This window comes from Nerophis lumbriciformis, linkage group LG01, assembly GCF_033978685.3.
Source record: "Nerophis lumbriciformis linkage group LG01, RoL_Nlum_v2.1, whole genome shotgun sequence".
In the NCBI taxonomy this organism is placed as follows: Eukaryota; Metazoa; Chordata; class Actinopteri; order Syngnathiformes; family Syngnathidae; genus Nerophis; species Nerophis lumbriciformis.
Window position 1 is genome coordinate 72,307,675 of NC_084548.2, and position 7,326 is coordinate 72,315,000.

The following is a 7,326-nucleotide window of genomic DNA, read 5'->3' on the forward strand; positions in this document are numbered from 1 at the left end:
TAAATACAGTGGGGCAAAAAAGTATTTAGTCAGCCACGATTGTGCAAGTTCTCCCACTTAAAATGATGACAGAGGTCTGTAATTTTCATCATAGGTACACTTCAACTGTGAGAGACAGAATGTGGAAAAAAAATCCAGGAATTCACATTGTAGGAATTTTAAAGAATTTATTTGTAAATTATGGTGGGAAATAAGTATTTGGTCACTTCAAACAAGGAAGATCTCTGGCTCTCACAGACCTGTAACTTCTTCTTTAAGAAGCTCTTCTGTCCTCCACTCGTTACCTGTATTAATGGCACCTGTTTGAACTCGTTATCTGTATAAAAGACACCTGTCCACAGCCTCAAACAGTCAGACTCCAAACTCCACTATGGCCAAGACCAAAGAGCTGTCGAAGGACACCAGGAAAATAATTGTAGACCTGCACCAGACTGTGAAGAGTGAATCTACAATAGGCAAGCAGCTTGGTGTGAAAAAATCAACTGTGGGAGCAATTATCAGAAAATGGAAGACATACAAGACCACTGATAATCTCCCTCGATCTGGGGCTCCACGCAAGATCTCATCCCGTGGGGTCAAAATGATCATGAGAACGGTGAGCAAAAATCCCAGAGCCACACGGGGGGACCTGGTCAATGACCTGCAGAGAGCTGGGACCAAAGTAACAAAGGTTACCATCAGTAACACACTACGCCGACAGGGAATCAAATCCTGCAGTGCCAGACGTGTCCCCCTGCTTAAGCCAGTGCATGTCCAGGCCCGTCTGAAGTTTGCCAGAGAGCACATGGATGATACAGCAGAGGATTGGGAGAATGTCATGTGGTCAGATGAAACCAAAATAGAACTTTTTGGTATAAACTCAACTCGTCGTGTTTGGAGGAAGAAGAATACTGAGTTGCATCCCAAGAACACCATACCTACTGTGAAGCATGGGGGTGGAAACATCATGTTTTGGGGTTGTTTTTCTGCCAAGGGGACAGGCCGACTGATCCGTGTTAAGGAAAGAATGAACGGGGCCATGTATCGTGAGATTTTAGGCCAAAACCTCCTTCCATCAGTGAGAGCTTTGAAGATGAAACGTGGCTGGGTCTTCCAGCATGACAATGATCCCAAACACACCGCCCGGGCAACGAAGGAGTGGCTCCGTAAGAAGCATTTGAAAGTCCTGGAGTGGCCTAGCCAGTCTCCAGACCTCAACCCCATAGAAAATCTGTGGAGGGAGTTGAAAGTCCGTGTTGCTCGGCGACAGCCCCAAAACATCACTGCTCTCGAGAAGATCTGCATGGAGGAATGGGCCAAAATACCAGCTACTGTGTGTGCAAACCTGGTAAAGACCTATAGTAATCGTTTGACCTCTGTTATTGCCAACAAAGGTTATATTACAAAGTATTGAGTTGAATTTTTGTTATTGACCAAATACTTATTTTCCACCATAATTTACAAATAAATTCTTTAAAAATCCTACAATGTGAATTCCTGGATTTTTTTTTCACATTCTGTCTCTCACAGTTGAAGTGTACCTATGATGAAAATTACAGACCTCTGTCATCATTTTAAGTGGGAGAACTTGCACAATCGTGGCTGACTAAATACTTTTTTGCCCCACTGTAGCTTTTAATTCTTTTCTTTTTGTGTTCTTTCCTGGTCCCGACACTTTATCCGGATTTTTTTTAAGTTGCACGAAAACAAAATCGACGCTAACGTTTGCACATGTGGAGGACAATACACACCCTGTCAAAGGTCGGTGGACGGCCGTTAAAAAAAGGTATTTATATTTATAATGCAGCGTTGCACTAAAGTCCATTTTCCTTTTTAGTTATGGAAAAAAGCCCCAAATTTTCCTTAAATTTATATTTTTAAAACCCGACTGACTGCATTTTTGGGATATTTTTTCATCCTTATAACAATTTTTTGAGTTTTTCCTAAAACAAACAAAATATATATTTTGTTCCTCTGGAATAAATTTTTTTTATTTTTTTTTTTATAGATTTTTGGTTAATTGAGTAAGAAAACTAAAAATGTATAGAAGTACCAAAAACCCCCACATTGATCGTGTTTTTCTTAATTAAAAAAGTGGCTTTTTTTTTCAAAAATTAAAGGAAAAAAAATGCACTACAAAATAAAAGCATTGTTACATACTATGTTTTTTTTCCATTTATTTGGTACGTTAAGCATTTATTTGAGCACATTAAACAGGGAAGGAAATAGAATTAGTAAAAAAAAAAAATAAGTTGGTTAACTGAATAAGAAAACTAACAAAAATGTATACACAAAAAAATTAATTGATCGTGTTTTTCTTATTTAAAAAAAATTGGAATGTTTTCCAAAATAAAAGCATTGTTACTATGTTTTTTTTTTTTTTTTTTCATTTATTTGGTATGTTAAGCATTTATTTGAGCACATTACGCAGGGAAGGAAGTCGAATTTGTGACTACTTATCGTTAAAAAAATAATTTTGGTTAATTAAATAAGAAAACAAAAATGTATAGAAGTACCAAAAATTAAAAAAAATTAACTGATCGTGTTTTCTTATTTTTAAACATTTGAAAGTTTTCCAAATGAAAGAAAAAATAAGGATGTGCCACAAAATAAAAGCATTGTTACTATGGTTTATTTTGTTTTTTTCATTTATTTGGTATGTTAAGCATTTATTTGAGCACATTAAATAGGGAAGGAAGTAGAATTGGTTTAAAAAAAATAAAAAAAATAAGTTGGCTAATTGAATAAGAAAACGAACAAAAATGTATACACAAAAAAATTAATTGATCATGTTTTTCTTATTTTTAAAAATTGGAATGTTTTCCAAAATAAAAGCATTGTTACTATGGTTTATTTAGTTTTTTTCATTTATTTGGTATGTTAAGCATTTATTTGAGCACATTACGCAGGGAAGGAAGTCGAATTTGGGGCTACTGATTGTTAAAAAATTATACACTTTTGGTTAATTGAATAAGAAAACGAATACAAATTTATAGAAGTAACAAAAAAACCCAAAAATTAATAGATTGTGTTTTCTTATTTTTAAACATTTGAAAGTTTTCCAAATTAATGCTTTTATTCTGTGGCACATCCTTATTTTTTCTTTCATTTTGGAAAACTTTCAAATGTTTAAAAATAAGAAAACACGATCTATTCATTTTTGTGTGTTTTTTTTGTTACTTCTATACATTTTTATTCATTTTCTTATTCAATTAACCAAAAATGTGTTATTTTTTTTAACAATCAGTAGTCACAAATTCGACTTCCTTCCCTGCGTAATGTGCTCAAATAAATGCTTAACATACCAAATAAATGAAAAAAACAAAATAAACCATAGTAACAATGCTTTTATTTTGTGGCACATCCTTATTTTTTCTTTAATTTGGAAAACTTTCAAATGTTTAAAAATAAAAAAACACAATCTATTAATTTTGGGTTTTTTTTGTTACTTCTATAAATTTTTATTCGTTTTCTTATTTAATTAACCAATTTTTTTTTTTTTTTTTAACAATCAGTAGCCACAAATTCGACTTCCTTCCCTGCGTAATGTGCTCAAATAAATGCTTAACATACCAAATAAATGAAAAAAAAAACAATATGTAACAATTCTTTTATTTTGTGGCACATCCTTATTTTTTCTTTGTTACATACTGGGTTTTTTTCATTTATTTGGTATGTTAAGCATTTATTTGAGCACATTACGCAGGGAAGGAAGTCGAATTTGTGGCTACTGATTGTTTAAAAAAATAATACATTTTTGGTTGATAAGAAAACGAATACAAATTTATAGAAGTAACAAAAAAAAACAAAAATTAATAGATTGTGTTTTTTTATTTTTAAACATTTGAAAGTTTTCCAAATGAAAGAAAAAATAAGGATGTGCCACAAAATAAAAGCATTGTTACATACTATGTTTTTTTTTCCATTTATTTGGTATGTTAAGCATTTATTTGAGCACATTAAATAGGGAAGGAAGTAGAATTGGTTTAAAAATAAATAAGTTGGCTAATTGAATAAGAAAACGAACAAAAATGTATACACAAAAAAATTAATTGATCGTGTTTTTCTTAATTTAAAAAATTTGAATGTTTTCCAAAATAAAAGCATTGTTACTATGGTTTATTTAGTTTTTTTCATTTATTTGGTATGTTAAGCATTTATTTGAGCACATTACGCAGGGAAGGAAGTCGAATTTGTGGCTACTGATTGTTAAAAAAATAATACACTTTTGGTTAATTGAATAAGAAAACGAATACAAATTTATAGAAGTAACAAAAAAACCCAAAAATTAATAGATTGTGTTTTCTTATTTTTAAACATTTGAAAGTTTTCCAAATTAATGCTTTTATTCTGTGGCACATCCTTATTTTTTCTTTCATTTTGGAAAACTTTCAAATGTTTAAAAATAAGAAAACACGATCTATTCATTTTTGTGTGTTTTTTTTGTTACTTCTATACATTTTTATTCGTTTTCTTATTCAATTAACCAAAAATGTGTTATTTTTTTTAACAATCAGTAGTCACAAATTCGACTTCCTTTCCTGCGTAATGTGCTCAAATAAATGCTTAACATACCAAATAAATGAAAAAAACAAAATAAACCATAGTAACAATGCTTTTATTTTGTGGCACATCCTTATTTTTTCTTTAATTTGGAAAACTTTCAAATGTTTAAAAATAAAAAAACACAATCTATTAATTTTGGTTTTTTTTTGTTACTTCTATAAATTTTTATTCGTTTTCTTATTTAATTAACCAATTTTTTTTTTTTTTTTTAACAATCAGTAGCCACAAATTCGACTTCCTTCCCTGCGTAATGTGCTCAAATAAATGCTTAACATACCAAATAAATGAAAAAAAAACCCAGTATGTAACAATGCTTTTATTTTGTGACACATCCTTATTTTTTCTTTGTTACATACTGTTTTTTTTTTTCATTTATTTGGTATGTTAAGCATTTATTTGAGCACATTACGCAGGGAAGGAAGTCAAATTTGTGGCTACTGATTGTTAAAAAAATAATACATTTTTGGTTAATTAAATAAGAAAACGAATACAAATTTATAGATGTAACAAAAAAAACCAAAAATTAATAGATTGTGTTTTCTTATTTTTAAACATTTGAAAGTTTTCCAAATTAATGCTTTTATTTTGTGGCACATCCTTATTTTTTCTTTCATTTTGGAAAACTTTCAAATGTTTAAAAATAAGAAAACACGATCTATTCATTTTTGTGTGTTTTTTTGTTTACTTCAATACATTTTTATTCGTTTTCTTATTCAATTAACCAAAAATGTATTATTTTTTTTAACTCTCAGTAGTCACAAATTCGACTTCCTTTCCTGCGTAATGTGCTCAAATAAATGCTTAACATACCAAATAAATGAAAAAAAAACAAAATAAACCATAGTAACAATGCTTTTATTTTGTGGCACATCCTTATTTTTTCTTTAATTTGGAAAACTTTCAAATGTTTAAAAAATAAAAAACACAATCTATTAATTTTTGGTTTTTTTTGTTACTTCTATAAATTTGTATTCGTTTTCTTATTTAATTAACCAAAAATGTATTATTTTTTTTAACAATCAGTAGCCACAAATTCGACTTCCTTCCCTGCGTAATGTGCTCAAATAAATGCTTAACATACCAAATAAATGAAAAAAAAACCAGTATGTAACAATGCTTTTATTTTGTGACACATCCTTATTTTTTCTTTGTTACATACTGTTTTTTTTTCATTTATTTGGTATGTTAAGCATTTATTTGAGCACATTACGCAGGGAAGGAAGTCGAATTTGTGGCTACTGATTGTTAAAAAAATAATAAATTTTTGGTTAATTAAATAAGAAAACAAAAATTTATAGAAGTAACAAAAACCCCAAAAATTAATAGATTGTGTTTTTTTTATTTGAAAGTTTTCCAAATTAAAGAAAAAATAAGGATGTGCCACAAAATAAAAGCATTGTTACTATGGTTTATTTTGGTTTTTTTCATTTATTTGGTATGTTAAGCATTTATTTGAGCACATTACGCAGGGAAGGAAGTCGAATTTGTGACTACTGATTGTTAAAAAAATACATTTTTGGTTAATTAAATAAGAAAACTAATAAAAATTTATAGAAGTAACAAAAAACCCCAAAAATTAATAGATTGTTTTTTTATTTTTAAACATTTGAAAGTTTTCCAAATTAAAGAAAAAATAAGGATGTGCCACAAAATAAAAGCATTGTTACTATGGTTTATTTTGTTTTTTTCATTTATTTGGTATGTTAAGCATTTATTTGAGCACATTACACAGGGAAGGAAGTCTAATTTGTGACTACTGATTGGTAAAAAAAAAAAATAATTTTGGTTAATTGAATAAGAACACAAATAAAAATGTATAGAAGTACCAAAAAAAATTAATTGATCGTGTTTTTATTTTTAAAAATTTGAATGTTTTCCAAAATGAAAGAAAAAATAAGGATGTGCCACAAAATAAAAGCATTGTTACATACCATATGTCTTTTTTTTTTCTCATTTATTTATTAGTATGTTAAGCATTTATTTGAGCACATTACGCAGGGAAAGAAGTCTAATTTGTGACTACTGATTGGTAAAAAAAAAAAAAAAATTGGTTAATTGAATAAGAACACGAATAAAAATGTATAGAAGTACCAAAAAAAAATAAAAAATTAATTGATCGTGTTTTTATTTTTAAAAATTTGAATGTTTTCCAAAATGAAAGAAAAAAAAGGATGTGCCACAAAATAAAAGCCTTGTTACATACCATACATCCTTTTTTTTTTCATTTGTTTGGTATATTAAGCATTTATTTGAACACATTACGCATGGAAGGAAGTCGAATTTGTGACTATTGATTGTAAAAAAAAAAAAATAGTCTGGGAGGTTACGTTTTTTTGGGAGGATTTGGGGCAGCTGGAGAAGTTATGGAATGAATGACGTGGTAATTGGGTCAAAGGTGAACCAATCACCAGTGTGTGTATTATATATAAATATATGTCAGGTGTTTACTTTGCTAGATGTCCCAAACAGCTGTCATATATCATACGTGTATATTATATATTACATTTTGTCTTTTAAGACTTGTACACAAAACATAACCACACTGGGAAAAAAAGTTGCCTCATAATTTCCAATTCAAGTTGAAGTGTAAGTGGTCAAAATGAAGAAATAATAAAAAAAGTGACACATATTTCCCACGAGTCATTTCTTGTGGCCTGTGAAGTATTCAGGGCGGCTAATAATAGGACAGCAGGGCGAGGTCATGTGACCCAAGAAGACAAAAATGGCGTCAGTTTGTGGCAATTGATTGCTGATTGACATCTTGCACTACTTGGCAGCCAC